Raw genomic sequence first — 17,733 nt, forward strand, 5'->3', positions numbered from 1 at the left:
GTTAACCAAGTCTTAACTGTGAGCAGTGTCCTTGAATGGAGTCAGTGTCTTATCTATAGCCTGAGCTTGCTATTTTATTTTATTTTATTTTTTCAGTTAATTCATTCTGTTCTTTGTGCTTCTTCCCTTCTTGGCTTCTTTTAACCTGCAAAGGAAACTTTCACTTTTTACTTATACACCTTTTTCCCAACAATGAACACCTACACATTGTCATTATACAGTACATTAGTCTTATTATTTAATATATGCCACACACACCCTTTTACTAAAATAACCTTATTACAGAGCTTTCGAGCAACAAGCCAGGACAAGCACACCCACTTTGAGGAGTTCACTCAATACAACCTCTAGTCCAATACCCTTCCACCGTCCTCAGCCCTCTGGCTAGAAATCTGAGGTAGCCAGAAAGATCCCATGTACAATATGGGGAGTGGGTTAACTTTTCATGTCCTTGCTTTCAAAGACTGTTGGTATGCAAATTTTAACAACAATTTTTGCAATTAACAGTTTGACCAATAAAGTTTCTTTTCCTTACTTAAGGAAACGCATTAGACTTTAGTATATCACATTCTCCTGATTTATCTAAACACTTTGTATTCCAAGTTGAACAAAACAAGTATCTGCATTTTAATTTAACCTTTTTGTTTGATTTTAAACTAGATTATTTTATAAAAATATTAAACATAAAAATTCCGGCCACAAGACAAACACCACAAGACAGAACATAGAACACAAAACATAATTTCTATTGTGCCAGTAAATGCATGGTACGTTGAATGCTGTTTAGCTGGCATCAGTTTTCTCTGATTATCTGAAAGACAAAAAAACAGAGGTCTACCCCTTCTGGGCAGACAATCATTGCTTAAAATAGACAAATACCCTTGTTGATTTCAGGAAAAACAGAGGAATTATCCCATATTTTATGTGTTTCATAGGCAGCCCAGGTTTCAGTGGCTCCTACCTTATCAGTTAGATAATTTGCATGAATACAGATGCTTTCTGGCTTGCTTTTTACTTTTAACTCTTGCTTTCAAACACTGAAAGAAAACATCACTACTTATAGTGCCCTTACAGCCTAATAAAATTTCAATTACATAGCACTATATACATTCTTCAGCTAATTTAACTAAATTCTAAATGATTGCAATTAACAATTTCTTTGCCTCAATTTATTTACAAACATTTCAAAGACACCAAGAACTTTCCTCTTTAGCATTTTTACAAAGTTCAACTGCTGTTTCCTCCAGCAACTACAGAGTTAACTTCTCACTCTCCCTTAAATCACTTGCTTGTCTCCCAACAGCCACTTTTATCAACTCAAATCACCATTCCAAGTAAGTTCTGGGTATTTGAAATCCCCATGCTTACAGTTACTTACTCCTTCCTTCCACTATACCCTTAAAGTTTTCCAACCTGTTTTCCAATCTCTCTGTCTGTTGCCTGCCCGCCTGGGCCCGATCCTGCTTTTCTCACTGAACCGTCCCTTCCATAGGCACCAACTTCTTCCACTACCAGTTTAGCTAGGAGGGTGGGCTTCTCAACTAGCCCCCCAACCCCTCCTGGTCTCTTCCCTTAAACATTCTTACTCACAAGACTACCCGAGTCCTCCTTCATGAGGCTTGCCACCTAGACGAAGACACATGGCCCATTGGGCAAAGGCCATTTACTTAACATATAATTTGAAGGACTACTCTTAGAGGGTTTACCCAGAGACTCATTCATCTGTTTGACACTTAAACAGAAAAGAGAATTACACAGAGAGCAGAGGGAATTACAGTCTAAGCCAGACTTTCCCACTTCTATACACTGACCGCTACAGGGGACAGGACAGAAGGATCTCAATTTAACCTCAGAGCTGTCTCGCACACATGGCTTCCACTCCTAGGAATTACGAACAAGAGGTTCAGTTCCACCCACACTCCTAACACCCAAATGAACAGAGAAAAAAAACAACAACAGTAACTGGTTAAATAGAACAGAACCAGAACCAAATAGTGTTTCCTTATCCTATTAGGACTCACTTTTACTCATGCAGTTCTCAGCATATAACACCAACAGTACCAAGCAAAGCAAACACAAAATAACAAGGGTAAAACAAATAGATGGTGTAAATTCTGCAGGGCTCCCCCCTTCTTAATTGCTCACCAAACTGTGACAAATTTCTGTTACCAATCTATCCCTCATGTCAGATGATCAGGCTGACACTACAGGATCGTTGGGGGAAGATAAAGAAAACACACCATATAACTGAATTTTAAAGCTTCATTAATAAAATAATAAAACTACAACGGAGAGTGTTGGGAACGCTCCCACATCACTCAGGAAAATATTAATGCCCCAAGCCCGAAGCTCCTTTCATACTTACACACGTACGTCCAGACTGGCCACTTCTGTGTATAATATTCAGAGGAGGGGGAGAGGTGGAAGGGAGATTATCCTGTATACAGCTTGTCCAGAATTTCCAACATGCTTCTGCTCTTGGGAGGGCTGTTCTTTTACACCTTGGAATCTCCTGCGGCGTCTCTTTCAGAGATTCCAGTCCAGGTCGGCTGCCTGTGGCTTCTTTGGTGTCACCAAGCCACACCGACTCCAGGGTCAGAAAGGCACACTGTTGGATCTTACTGGACAGTTAAGCTTTGCAAATGTAATTTCAGTTCTGTAACTTGTATTTCCTTTGCTTCGCCTCTGTCTATATTTTTTCCTTCACAGCCAGCTGGGGCCGAAAGCAGCCCCTCCCTGCACCAAGCACAGTCCGCGCCGATTCCTGACCCTGAACGCAGAGCACCCCCCTCCTTCCATCCCGGGGCCAAGATGATTTTTAAATTAACCCGTTCCTTATGTCTTTTTCTTTCTTTTTCTCTTTCCCATTAAACATTCTAGTAGCAATGCTAACTACTTCAGACAAACTTTTCCCTTGCGTACCATCTGGATGCTTTCTAAATCTTTTTGCAATATCCTTTGCACATTGTGACATGAAAACCATTTTAACCATCTCCTTTCCATGATCAGTTTCAGGATTTAAATTCCCATGCTTTTTAACTTCACAAATCAGTCGAGCACAAAAGTCAGAGAGGTGCTTATCTGGATGCTGAACACAAGCAGTCACCTTGCTCCAATTTGGAGTAGCCTCCCCTGCATCTCTAATACCATTCAAAACAGCTTTTAAAATCCATCCAACTTTGTCTTTTGAGCTGGATTATTGGGATTCCAGTTAGGGTCAGTAATTAGCCAAGGTGCATTCAAATGAGCTGCAGATTTTTCTTTTACTTTTTGTCTTTCATCTTCTGTCATGAGAGTATCTAATAACTGATTTACATTTGCCCAAGTGGGCACATGAGTGAAAAAGATTGTGCAGAACATTCTTTCCACTGCCTCAGGATTGTCTCATAAGTGAGGCATAGTGCACTGCCGGTTAAACAAATTTGAAGTTGCAAACAGGGTATGGGTAAAACCATCTCATGTTCCCCAGCAACCAGTAGAACCAGATAAGTTCTCAATGAGGCTTGTAATATCAGAGGTGTCTCAGAAACATTCTCTCTCATGGAGTTAAGTAACCTAGTGGGGGTCCACAAGGGCAAGGACAAGGGCTGCTGTAATATTGGGGGTGTTTGAAAAGCAGTCCCTGACCAAGTTTGCAAAAGGTTGGCTGGAGGCTGCACAGAGGGGGTGAGGCTGCCTCTGAAGATGAGGGAACATCACTCTGAGCTCCCCCTTGATTGAAGGGGGACACATTGAAGGAACTCAGGGGTTAAGGTGCCTCTATTGTCAACTGTCAGGGCTGCTGTGGCTCAGAGGAGGGTGCTTGACTGCCTGGCAGGCTTAGGCGCCGCAAGCCTTGGAGGTGGGAGAAGTGAAGCGGCCACGGCGTGCTCGGGGTGCTCGTGCTCGGAGCAGGGGTGAGCTCGGGCAACGGGGGTGCCGCAGGGCAGAGCAGGAGAGTTGCCACAAGAGGGGAGCCTCAGGGTGGAGGGGGGAGCTGCCACGGGTGGGGCGCCTCAGGGCAGGGGTGCGGGGGTGGAGGGTGCAAGGTGGAAGTTTCGCCTAGGGCATGAAACTTCCTTGCACTGGCCCTGCCCCACGCCCTGCCTGCAGCCAGCCCTGCACCCCCTGCCCTGCCCTGCCGGTAGTCAGCCTCTGTCTCCAGCCAGCCCTGCACCTTCTGCTTTGCCTGCACCACCCGCATCCTCCCTGCCCTGTCTCCAGCCAACCCCTGATGCACCCCCCTGCCTGAAGCCAGCCAGCCACGCAGCCCTTGCCCTGCCTGAAGCCAGACCCTACCTCCAGCCAACCCCACATCCACTGGTGCCCTGCACTTCCCAGGGCAGTAACCCTGCACATCTGCTTCAATGAGGGGGGCAGGGAGCAGCTGGGACCCACACATGTGCACACCCTAGGGTGACCAGACAGCAAGTGTGAAAAATCGGGACGGCGTGGGGGGTAATAGGATCCTAGATAAGACCCCAAAATTCGGACTGTCCCTATAAAATTGGGACATCTGGTCACCACAGCACACCCCCAGGACTCCTGAGTTCCATTGCTTGGTTTCCTATTGGTTCCTCTGCTGGTTGTTTTCCTTTTTCTGGGGACTTTGGGCAAGTTGCTCCCCACTCTCGGGCTCTGTCCCCAGCAGTCAAATGGGGATTTCATACCTTCCCGCTATTGGAAAGTGCTGGGAGAATCCCCCAGCAAAAGCTGCTCTGAGAGTGCTAAGCAGCATCTGACCATTCAAGGTCGGAGCTCACTGCCCAGGAGGAGTGCTTGGCTCTGGGGTTTCACTTCAGCCCAGTGTAGAGAGAGAGCCCTAACCATGGAGTTTGGCTCAAGAAGACCAAGTCTCCAATTTGTTAAGGGTGTTTTGAATTTCAATCCTGTGCTCCAAAGTGCTTGGTGTCAGTTGTAAACTTTAGGAGCATGCTCTCCACTCCATTTTCCAAATCATTCATGAAAATATAGAATAGTACCTGACACCGGACTGATCCCTGCCAAACCCACTAGGTTCACCCTCCCCGTTGGGCAGCTAAACATGGAGAAGGGCTCCTGGAGTCTTGGCTTTCAACCAGCTCTGCACCCACATTACACTGATTGCAGCTGGACTACATTTCCCTCGTTTGCTTCTGAGAATGTCCTATGGGACTGCGTCGAAAGCCTTAGTAACACCAAGCTAGATCCCATCTATTGTTTACTCACCTCTACCAGGCCCAGAACCCTGCCAAAGAAGGAAAGAGGATTGGTTTGGAATGATTTGTTCTTGACAATTCCACGCTCACTAGTCATAAGAACCAAATCATCCTGTAGGTGCTGCTGACAAACTGAGTGATTAAGAATGTATTGCAGGATCTCTCCAGCTATGGCAGTCAGGCTAGCTAGTCTGTAAGTCCCAGAGGTCTTTTTGTTCCCCTTTGAAAGATAGGTCCTGTCTTGTTCATGGATGGGAAGATGTTCTTTTTCAGGGGTCTCAGACGAGAACTGGGGCACAACACCCGTTTTTGTGGCCTTAACAAACCAGAGGCAGGAACCTCTTCTCTGCTGCTGGCAAAGAACCACAGGTACCTAAAAGATAGGGACTCACATCTTTGAATGGTCTTTAAAAAGGCAGTGGTTAATAAGTTTGGCCCCGACCATTTCTTGTTTCCACAGACTAGACATTTTAGCAAACTTTAGAATTCCTTGGTGCTAAACACTGTGAAACTCCCCTTTCTCCTTCACAGAGGGCTTTAATACCCCTTATCTCACTTGGGCTCTAAACTGCCCATAGTTCGAGAACTGTTCCTGTTCCGATTGGACAGATGGGAGAAGGGAAGTGACCTACCCAAGGCCTACACAACAAGGCGATGGCAGAGCCAGAAAGAGAAGCAACCAGTTCTGACTCCTGTTCTAACAGATGAAAACACCCCAGAGCCCAGGAATCGAGATGGTGGGAAAATTTCATTCAAACCGTTTCTGTCCGAAAATCCCATTTAGACTAAACCAGTTTGTTTCTCAAAATCATAACAAGTGGGATGAAAGATCTTTGCAAAAATATTTTGTTGCAAAACAAAAGCATCTCCTCTTTGTCAGAGTGTGTTAAATTGTCTCCTCGCACACAAAGAGGAGACACTTACATCTCAACCATTAGATAAGATGCTTCAATCTGAGCTAAGTCGTTGCTACTATTAACAATTTCAAAATAAAAAAATACAAATAAAATAGACTATTTCAGCTAATCTATTATGTCATAATCTGGGAAACTTCATATTATGCACTACTTCTAGTGACACTCCCAAATGGATCCGCATCCTTCACCCACCATGAGGTAGGTAAGAGCGGATCATTATTATCCCTACTTGAAAGAGGGAGAAGCTCAGGCTGAGAAAGGAGAATTGACTTGTCTTAGGTCACACAGCCCGTCAGAGGCAGTGTTGGGAATAGGACCGAAGAGCCCTGATTTTCAAACAAACCATCGGATCTTGAATTTCAGACATTGAATGACCTGAATACTGTGCTCTCAGATGAGCTCCAGACCAACAACAGTGACAGTAATTATTCAGCAAGTATTTGAGGAGAACTGCAATGTTAGAGGGAATCATCAACTGCTCAGAGACAATTAATGCAGAGAAGCAGCAAAATTAATCAAAGATAGAACTGGTTCTGACTTATTTACTTGATCTTAAAAGAGAACAACAAGGACCTGAGTCTCCTCCCTGTCAATATCCCCCTGCTCAACCAATCAGGGTAGAGACGGAGGACGGGAGGCTGAGGGTTCTCACCAGAGAGCCCAAAGGATGGCCCAGGTCACTGGTGGGGATCACTGCCCGAGCACTATTTCAGTCCCACATTTTTGGGTGGACCTTCCATAGTGGGAGCTGCAGAGGACTTCCCTGCAACACACACACACACACCTCGGTCCTGTTGTTGGGAAGGGAACAGGAGAAAGGACAAAAGAAGCAAGAGAAGAAGAGGAGGGAGGGATGGAGGAAGAGGTGAAACAAAAAGGACAAACCCTAATGTCCCCAGCGATTCTAAGGGACAAAATCCCAGGTGCGCAATAAAATTCTGCCTCCTTAAGCTCGTGTTTTCCATGCCTAGAATTCACTTGTCACCAGATAGATCAGACTGAACAGGTTTCAAACCTCCAGGAGGCTCTTACCTTCTAAACAGGGACGGCTGTTTTCTAGTAAAATCACTACAAGGGAAGGAGGAAACTCGAAAGAGGTTCCTCCTGGCGCTCACGTCCATGACCCCAAATAATCTCTCAGTCCTCAAAGAGAGACCTGGAGAAGGAAACGTGCTGAAGCAAAGCCACAGAGGTCTCTGAGGTTTCCCTGGCCCCTCGCCCCTGTCCTGCCTGGCTGATGTCAGCATCTCTCTGTGAGGTCACCACCTCCCCACCACCTTTGACCAATAGTCTGAGGTCCTGCAAAAGGCCTTTGTGATGTCACTGCCACACCCCTCCCTTGCTGGGCTAATGTCCTGCCCCTGGCCAGGCACTTTGGAGGTTTGAGCTACTCCCTGTGGATCACCCCACTCAAGGAGCGTTTGTTCTAGGCAGCAAGACGGCTAGACAGGAAAACATCAGACGCTGCTCCCAATGCTACACTCAGTTTTTCAGAAATTAGTCGACTTCATGGTCAGAAGACACCATTAGAGCATCTAACCCGCATATCACAGGCCTCCTGTATGACATAACAGCTACTTTGGGGGCAAACACATTCCAGAAAGGCATCTAGTCTTCATTAAATGACATCAGGAGATGGTGAATCCACCACTTTCCTTGGTAGCTTGCTCCTGTGGTGAATCATCCTCGCTGTTGACTATTGTGCCTCAGTTGTAATATGAATTTGTCTCTTTTCACTTTCCAGCCATTGGGTCTTGTTATGCCTTTCTCTGCTCCATTCAAGAGCCCGAAAATACCCAATCTTTTCTCTCCATTAAGGCCCTTCAACATTTCAATGAAATCACCTTTCAATCTTCTTTTGATAAGCTAAACAGGTTGAGCTCTTTCAATAGCTCACAGAAAGGCATTTTTCTCCAGCCCTCAGAACATTTGGTGGCTCTTTGCTGCCCTAGCTCCAATTTCACAACATCTTTTTCAAATGAGGATACCAGAACTGGAGGCAGTATAAAGGTTGTATAAAGGTAAAATTAAATAGGTTGCAGAGGAGTTTTTTTTAATTTCGGCTTTTGTTGCTAAAAATTTTGTCTCTCTGCGGTGAGAAAAAACACTCCCCGAATGCCAAAATTTGAGCCATGAAAAGCGGCAGTGTGAACAGCGCATCATAGGTGGAGCTGTGCTCCCGGTGACAAAGCTCCTGCCCCTCATTGGAGGTAGTTTGGCTTTGTTGCCGGGGAAGCTCTCTCTCAGCGATAAGGACGGCCACACAGCGCACCTTACAATGGCATGGTTAGAGTGGCACAGCTGCACCCTGGTAAGGTGCGCGGTGTAGACACAGCCTCAGAGCTGGGGAAAGCCGACAGGCGCTGAGGAGCACAGTGTTCAGACAGAGACATCCGGTAGGAGAGGAACTATTCACAGGGATTCTCTATAGCCTAGTAAGGTGGAGAGGATGGAAGATGATAATGTACAGGTAGGTTCTGATGAGAAACAGTTAAATGAAAGAGTCTCCCTCAATTACATCATGTAATAGCAGACAGCTAAAATGGGACACATTTTAGAAGTGCTTAAATACAAACGCTAAACGTCTAAGTACTAAGACTGGTGAATTTGAGTGCCTGGTATTGAGTGACGATATTGATAGGATAGGCATCACAGAAACCCTTGCACCCCCTCCTGCACCCACATGGGGAGACTGACCTGTGTGCATGGAGCAGCTGGCATTGCTGCCCCCCACTCCTCCCTGGAACGCTGCTCATCTGGGCACCCCTAGGGGCTGTGGGATGTGGGGGCAAGAAGTGAGATCATCCGAGCTCCCTGCATCCAGGTCACTTTCCTCAGCCGGGCTGCATAGCGGGAGGGCAGAGAGCAGCAGCTTCTGATGCTCCCCTCACAGCACAGCCCAAGTGGGAAAAGTGACCAGGACGCATGGAGCACATAGGGTTGCTCCTTACTCCCCTCAAACCTCTATGGACCCATGGAGGAGCATTGGGGCAGGGGAGAGCAGTGAGCACCTTTGCACTGCCACACGGTGCCCTTTGACCCCTGGAGCCCTGGGCGGCTATCGGGGGGCACCACCCCTAAGGCCGGCCAGGCTCCCCAGAACGAGCAGCAGAAAACACAGAGACTGGCCACACACTGAGCAGTGGTAGCCTGGGCGGCTTGTAATGGAGGCTCAGGGGGGAGGGGTGTCATAACATTTTTTCCCAGATTTGGACCTTAGCGTCCAAAATATGGGTGTTAGCATGAAAACCTCCAAGCTTAGTTACCAGCTTGGACCTGGTAAAGCTGCCACCAGCCAGGGATTTATACAGTGCCTGGCTCGCTGTGGTCTCCCCAAAACCTTCCCCGGGGGACCCCCAGACTCAGATGCCTTGAGTCTCACAACAAAGGGGAATAAACCATTTCCCTTCCCCCTCCTCCCCTCCAGGTGTTCCCTCCCTGTGTTCCTGGAGAGATATACAGAAGCAAGCTCCGTGAATCTAAACAGAGGGACTCCCCCCTCCCTGTTTCCAGTCCTGGAAATAGAAGTACCAAGATAGCTAATCTCTCTTCCCCCTTACCCAGAGGGTATGCAAAGTCAGGCTAGTAAATCTAACACAACGAGATTTTCCCCCTGACTTCTTCCTCCCACCAATTCCCTGGTGAGCTGCAGACTCAATTCCCTGGAGTCCCCACTAAAGAAGAAATCCAACAGGTCTTAAAAAGAAAACTTTATATAAAAAGAAAGAAAAGGACATAAAAATGGTCTCTCTGTATTAAGGTGACAAATACAGGGTTATTTGCTTAAAAGAAAAAAATGAATAAACAGCCTTATCCAAAAAGAATACAATTTAAACATTCCAGCAACTACACACATGTAAATACAAAAAAAACCAATATAAACTTATTGTCTTATTATCTTTGTACTTACAACTTGGAAACAGAAGATTAGAAAGGCAGGGGATAGAAAAATCACTCTCATAGCCGAGACGCCACAGACACAAGACAAAGAACAAAGAACTCACACACAAACTTCCCTCCACCCAGATTTGAAAAAGTCTTGTTTCCTGATTGGTCCTCTGGTCAGGTGTTTTAGGTTACTGGTGTTACCCCTTTATAGGTAAAAGAACATTAACCCTTAGCTATCTGTTTATGACAAGGGGGCTCAGCCTCCCCAAACCTTGCACTGCCAAGGGGACAGTGGGGCCCATGATCAGGGGCCCTGGCCAAGTTAGGTCCCCCTGGAAAAGTCTCCCCTATGTCAGCCCCAGGGCTGGAGGAGCTCCCACTCCCTGCTACAGCCCGGGGGCTGCAGCAGGGGCACAGAGCTTCTCTGGTCTCAGGGCCACAGCGAGGCAGGGGTAAAGGAGTGATAGGGTGGGGCTGGTGGGGGAAGGGGTGGAACAGAAGTGACAGTGGATGGGGCCATGGGTGGAAGGGGGTAGAGCCACAGACAGAAGGTAGGGGCATGGTTCTGGTGCTGGGGCCCCCACACTTGTTCTCCCTTTCCCGGGGGTTTGGCATCACTAGCCCCGACTTAGCGAGTAGGGTTCAGTGGTCCCCATGATGTGGGGTGCGACTCCTAGGGGACACAGAGGAACATTCATGGGGGCACCTCAGGACCTGAGCCAGCCCACATAGAGGGCAGGGAGGGAGCACCACTCTGCCACAGCTCTTCCCGAACCCCACCCTCAGCCTGAGACTCTGGCTCCCAGCCCGGCGTCGACCCCTTTACCCCTGTCCGCACCCCTCACCCCAGCAAGCAACAGCCCCACTCCTCCCAGCCCCGGTTCTTGACCGTGGCTTCCAAGGGGCCACAGCCATGGCTAAGAGGGCACAATGTGAAATGTTTGTAGACCACTGGTTTAGGGTGACGTCCTCAATCACTTCTCTGCAGTCCAATAAAAGCTATTCCTCACTCACCTACCCCTCCATCAGGACGGACTAGGTATGTTCTGCTGCCCTTCACTCATACAGGAAGGAGAATAACATTTCATTCCACTCAATCCTAAAGTGATTTGTAACCCAAGACCATCCCAAACTGGTCATTTTGGGGAAGCGGCCCCATCATGCTGCATAGCTAGGCAGAGTAGGTGTGTCTATGCAAACACAGTCTGTTCCGGAAGTCTTTCCCCAGCTCCTCACTAGGTGAGAGAGGGGAGCACATTCAGACCCTGCTTTCGCTTAGTATTTAAAAACAGCTGCAGCCAGGATCTGCCCCCGGCCCCGCTGGGATCCAGGTGGGGACAGAGACTGGGGCCCGGGGGTTCCCCTTGGTGTGGCTGGTGGGGGCGGGAGGGGAGAAGCCGGAGCTGCAGGCGGGGGAAGGGCGGTGGGACATTGTGACCCGGAGCCCCCGGGGAATGAGAGGCGCTGGGGGGCAGGAAAGTGACTCTGCCCCAGGGAGCCTGGGAGAAGCCTTGAAGGCGCCTCGGCCCCAGTGGAGCTGCAGGAGGATCCCAGTGGAGCTGCAGGGGGGGAGGTCACTGGGGTGGGGGTGTAGATCTGTCTCTGTGCAGCCAGGACATTCCCGGGGTGGGAGGGAGGTGAGTTAACTGGATCCTGTCCCTGTTTTTGCCACTTCCTCCCACACACACATTCTCTCAAGATTTCCCCTTTTCTCTCTCATTATCACACATGGCTATAAAATCCAGGGAGATTCTCCTCCCCCGCCCCAATGATCAGCTCTCTAATTGCCTCTGATTTTCCCTTTTCTCTCCATACTTCTCAAAGGTCAATTTAAAATCACTCTGATGGGGGGTGGATTTTCCCACCCATTTTATCTGCAGCGATCTGTCCTTGTTTGGGTGGAAAATTGTTGCCCTGGGTCATTCCCCAGAACATGGCTCCCACTGGAGTGGGATGGAATGAGGTTCCCATTCTCTGCCAGGGCAGGGAAGGGAAGGGAGGAGCACATCCCCCATGGAGACTGCCCAGACCCCATTTCCCAATTCCCCTGCGGCCCCCTTCCATTGTCCAGGGAGCCTTCCAGCTCCCCCCCTGCCCTTAAATCAGCTCCTCAAAGGGCTCTGAGCTGCTCACGTGAATGGTTGCCCCGTGGCCGGCGGGGACCATCACATTCTGTTTATGTATTGGACAGTCATATAAAATCCAGTCCAACAGTCCCCCTTTTCCACTAGTTATTTAATAGCAACATCAAATCCCCTCCGATCTTGGTGGTTTTCTCTCATGTTATCAAATGTCGTTTGTGACAGGGTTCTCTCTGCGTGTGTCAAAGATTGATATAAAATACCCCAAACATTTGCCCCACTTCTCTCTAGTTGTTTTATTTCTAATTGAATATGATGGGTTGTTTCCCAATGTGCTAAGATGCAGCCGCCTCTGGGGAGGATCCATGGTGGCCATTATTTGCTAGTGACAGCCCGTGGATCTTTCTTGCCCTCCAGGCCTTCCATTCTCCTGTTAAAGAAGCACTCCCCAGGCTCCCTCTGCCTGTGTGACTGGCCAGCAGGAGGTGGTGTTAACTTTCTAGCCACTTCTCACACTCCGTGAGGTAACACTTGCAGGGGCAGGGAAGGTGTCTGTGTGGGGAGATTGCAGCTGAAGGGGCATTGTGGTAGGGGGAGGCCTCTGGGTGGCTGGGCAGGGGGTACCCTAGTCAGGTTGGTGGGTTGTGGAGGTTTGGAGTTTTCGGGAGTGGTGGTTCTGATGTGCCCATCCCTGAGGCTATGGGTCCTGGAGATGGGTATCGCTGGGGGCCTGGTGGCTGCAGAAAAGTGGGGGTGGGTGTCTCTCGGGGAGGCGGGACAGAAGGTTAGAGGGAGCCTGGTTCTGTGCCAGGGGCTCTGTCTGTGCTTCCCCCGCTGGTTCCTGGTTTTGTTGCCATGCCCAGTGCACAGAGCTGGGGGAGGGGATCCCTGGCACTAGGTGAGGGCATGCCAGGGAAGCAGAGTGATGGGTCGCACTGTAAAGCATCAGGGGGTCACACTGGGCAGAGGAGGGAGTCCCAGGCAAATGTCAGGGTAGATCGTTCTGGAGGGTGGGGAAGTTCCTAGGCAGGCAGTGAGGGACTGAGTTCCCAGTGGGGGGGGGTCCCTTGAGGGGGTCCCTGGCTGCTGGGGGCTCTTGGTGGGGGGAACCCTTTGGGATTCCCAACCTGGCAATCATGGTGTGGTGGGGGTTCTCTGGCCGGTGGGGCTTTGAGGGGTATCTGGGGTCCCTGGCCAGGGACTCTGGGGGCTGCGTCCCAGGGAATATCTGATGGGATCCTGGCTGGGGGGTGTCTGGGGCCCCTGGCTGGGGGGTCTGGGCTCTGGGTACTAGGGGGTGTCTGGGGGCTGCTGCTAACCATGATCCTTCTCTCTGGTCAACTTGTACCAGAGTCCTGGCTCCTAGTAACCAGGTCACCAAGTCCATTCCCCAGTCACATGCCCTGTCACTGTGATAACTTTCTGTCCACTTAGCAAACACTGTTAGTGTGAATTCACAGAATTTACTTTTCTCCTCTTTTGAAAACTGCAGGAACTTTCAGTTCCGTTTGGAAAATTTTTGCCCGCAGTCCTTGTCCTAGATCTGCGGGGGTGAGGGAGGTGGGAAGGGAGTCAGCACTGCCACACGATGGTCTTTTCCACAGCGTTCTGAACTCATTCTTTCTGAAATCCGGTGTCATTGAGACCGTTGTTAATCCAGAGTCACTGTATGGAAAGACAAGGAGTGATTCCAGATGGACAGTGGGTCAAATGAGATCAGCCATTCTCCCTGTGAGGAGGGGCTCCCATTAGCTGCTCTCCCCAGAGAGCTAAAGGAGGGAAGCTGCTCATACACTCCGTCCCTCTCTGCTCAGGATATTGGGGTTCAGCTTCCTGGGTCAGATGCTGCAGCCTCCATTGTGATCTGGGAGACCAGGCTTGGCAGCTGCTGCTCCCCCAGTGGGGCTCCGTGCTGGGAAGTGACCTTAATTAAAGCTTCTTCTCTGCCCGGCCCAGGGGATGACTTTCTGCAGCTGGTCCTAGCCCCCTAGGGCAGTCCTGGGCCCTGTTACTACTAAATTCTGAGCCAGAGTCTCCAGGTAACTGAAAGACCTCAGGGAATGTCCTAGGGTCTGGCAAGAAAGTGACTCTGCACAAACAACACCACCTCATTTCTCCTCCCATTAGCGGTTGCCAGGAGGAAATCCAGCCATGGGAGAGCAAAGCCCCCAGGAATGGGACTGTCCCAGCCAGAGAGGCAGGGAGAGAGGACAGGGGTGGGAGGGACTGAAAGGGGCAGTGGGAGAAATGAATGTGGGGGAGAGATTTCCAGCTCTCTAGTCCACCCAGACACATGTATTGCTGCATCCTGGGGCAGAACCACTTTCCAGTGAACAAAACAAGGATCAGACAGAGCAAAAGCCAGTTCCTGACTCCATATTCCCCCTGCTGGGGTGTGGCTGCCGTGGGGTCAGTGTCTGAGGGAATCCCCCACAGTGACTCCTTTGGTTCTGCTCTTTTCTAGCCTTGTGTTCAGAGAAGGGGTGAGGGGAGAGAGAAGGGAGGTTAAAAATGTGTCTGTGGACTTAGCCTGGCAGGAGGGGCCAGGTCTAAATTGTAATAAACAGATTGAGCATTTCCCAGCATGACAGAATCTAGGGTGTCTGTCTGCAGGGAAAGGGCCTGGGGGAATTGTGATGTGAAATTAACTAAAACCGTTTCTGAAACGCCCACAACTGCCCTTCTCCCCCAGACAGGCTGCAGAATGTTTTGCTCCAGCTCATCCCAGCCTGGCGTGGGACAGGGAAGAGAAATGGCTGCAGTGGAGTCAGTCCAGGTAGAGATTATCGGGGGGTTGCTGGTGGGTTCCTGCTGGAGGAAAGGGAGAGCAAATACACCAGAGGTGGGAAGGTTTGCAGAGTCTGGTTTGGAGGTTGGAGCGGGGCAGGAAATTCACAGCGTGGGGAAAGGAGGAGGCCAGGGTGTGGCAGACCTGCTGGGAGTTATTTACTAAGTGGCCTAGATTCTAGGAACAGACCCAGGAGGTTTGGAGGTGGAAATGCCCTAATTTGTGAAGAGAGAAAATAACCCACCTACATGGAGCTAGTCAAACTGACCAGACTCCTAGTGCTGGAGCCTGACCTCATTAACCATCAGCTGCTGTGAGATATAAAGGGGACACCCATGAGTCAGGCTTATTGGAGCTGCCTCTCCCTTCATATCCCGCTCCTCACAATGAGGAGGGTGTTGGGCATCCTACAAGCGAGCTCTCCCTGGACCCTGCTAGGGGCTCCATCTCCTGTATCAGTCAGTGGCTAGTAGGGGAGTGATGGATATGCTGGGAGAGATAAGGGGCTCTCTCTTCATCCCCTCACCCTGGTATTTGCTGGATACTCTGAGCCAGGTCGAGGTGGGACTCTCCTGACTATGATCCATCCAGAGCTTCCATTTGATTCACTCTTCTCTGCAACAAATATTGGGGCTGTGAGTGGGGCAGCAAGTCCTTAGTGTTGGACTCTTACTCTTTCAGGGGCTGGTGACCTTCAAGGAGATGGCTATGTATTTCACCAGGGAAGAGTGGGCTCTGCTGGACCCCACTCAGAGAGCCCTCCACTGGGATGTCATGCAGGAGAACTATGAGACTGTGACCTCGCTGGGTAAGGGTTCCTGTCCCTTCTGTTCTTGGAAGGGGAAATGAAGAGTGAAGGTTCACGCCACCCCCACAATGCCATCTGTACCCTGTCCTGTTTCAGCATCACCCCAATAGGCCAGTGACACACATAATACCAGAGACCCTCCTCTGCTGCAGAACACTTTGGGAACAGAGCACAGGAGCCGTATTGCACAGTGTCAAATATCTGCTGTTTGCTCAAGTGAAACTGGGGGTTAGGTCTGGCATAACTGTCCCATACCCCTAATCATTTTTGTTGCCCTTTTCTGAACCTTTTCCAATTCCAATATTTCTATTTTTGAGATGGGGTGACATGTGCATGCAGTATTCAAGATGTGGGTTTATCATGGATTTATTTGCTGTTTTTACAAATATGATCTATGAGATATTCTGTCATATCTATCACTTTCTTAATTATTTCCTACATTGTTCACTTTTTTTCACTGCTGCTGCACATTGAGTGGATGTTTTCAGAGAACTATCCACAGTGACTCCAAGATCCATCTCTTGAGTGGAAAGAACTAATTTAGACCCCATCATTTTGTATGTATAGTTGGGATTGTGTTTTCCAATGGGCTGCACTATGTGCTATCCTGTCATCTAGTACTGCTGAGATCCTGGATTCAGTAATATCCCTGCCCTTCCTGTTCCCTTTCTCCACCTAACCCCGCCAGCCCATGCTTCCTGTTCCCAGCTTCCCCAGGATTCTCGCACTGTCTCTGAACCTCTCTGTCAGCAAGAAACAGTGCCAGGGACACTTGCCCTCTGTCTGGAGTCTTCGATTTCTGGGACATGGATTTACTTTCTCTGTGTTGTAAGAGGCTCTGTCATAATGAGTGTCTGTGATGTTACCCAGAGTACAATCTGGACTGTTAAATAGCTGTCCCCTCAGTCCTCCAGCATGGGGTGCCTTTTCCACTGTTTTCCTGCGAGAACAGCCCCTCTTGGCCAATTAACACACAGTCTCCAGCATGTAACTCACTCCCAGCTACACAGTATTGAGTGCTGCTAGACAGCCACTCATGAATTACACCTCAGGAGAAAACCAGCAAATTCTCAAGTGCCCAACTTTCCCCCAGAAATGTGCATCTTGCACTGTCCAGCACGCTACTGAACGACCCAAGCTCATATGAAGTCTGTCATTTCATCAGCGGAAAATGACATGCACCAGCTTGTTATCCCAAACAGAGTTTCCAACACACTTCAATCCACACATACTGGTTAGATGAACAATAAACCAAGATTGTTAACTACCAAAAACTAAAACTAGGCCCAGTCCATGAAAGGGGCACTCCCAGGAGAGACTGTATAAAGGCTGGAACATGAAACACCTTTGTAAACCTGAGACAGCTGCCTTGGGGACAATGACAGGGAGAATCCCCCAAAGTGACTCCTTTGTTTCTGCTCTTCTCTGGCCTCCAATTGTTCCTTCCAATGTGGAGTACTTTGCACTTGTCTCTACTGAATTTGATCCTATTTACTTCAGATCATTTCTCCCGTTTGTCCAGATCATTTTGAACTTTAATCCAATCCTCCAAAGCACTTACAACCCCTCCCAGCTTGGTGTTGTCCGCAAACTTGATACGTGTAAGAGAGAGACTGTTACTGGGAGGGTTTCCCCATGTGTCAGAGGGTTACACCCTGGTGGGAGGGGGCTAGGTCTGTACTGGAATAAGGTCACTCTGTGCTTCACAGTGTGCTAGAACCTAGAATGTGCATTAGCAGGGGAAAAGCTGGGGGGAATCGGCTTGGGGAATGGACAAAAGCCTAGTCTGAATTCTCACACCTTGCCCTTTTCACCCCGGCAGGCCAGAGAATAACATCCATTTTTCGCTGCAGATCATCTCATCCTCCCAGGGGCAAGGAAATGGCTGCAATGGAGCTGGCTCAGGTAAGAGATTATCAGGGTGGCGGGCTCTGCTTGGAGGTTGAGGAGCAGTAAATGCATAAGAGGGTGGGAATTGCTAGAGATGGTGGGAAGCAGGAAATATCTCGGGTGGAGAAAGGGAGGGGACAGCATGTGACAAACCTGCTGAGACTTGTGTAGTGTAGGGCGTGAT

At 49.2% G+C, this 17,733-nt stretch overlaps 1 long non-coding RNA gene across 1 annotated transcript in view; it reads right to left on the minus strand.

Annotated features, from left to right (window-relative positions):
* Window positions 1-359: 359 nt before the first annotated feature.
* LOC127042495 (uncharacterized) overlaps window positions 360-17,733 on the minus strand; it is a 54,207-nt gene continuing 36,833 nt past the window's right edge. Inside the window, exon 3 of the long non-coding RNA XR_007771956.1 lies at window positions 360-553. This is a non-coding gene — a long non-coding RNA (uncharacterized LOC127042495). The remainder of the gene's footprint in view (window positions 554-17,733) is intronic.

This window comes from Gopherus flavomarginatus, unplaced genomic scaffold (assembly GCF_025201925.1).
Source record: "Gopherus flavomarginatus isolate rGopFla2 unplaced genomic scaffold, rGopFla2.mat.asm mat_scaffold_45_arrow_ctg1, whole genome shotgun sequence".
Taxonomy (NCBI): Eukaryota; Metazoa; Chordata; order Testudines; family Testudinidae; genus Gopherus; species Gopherus flavomarginatus.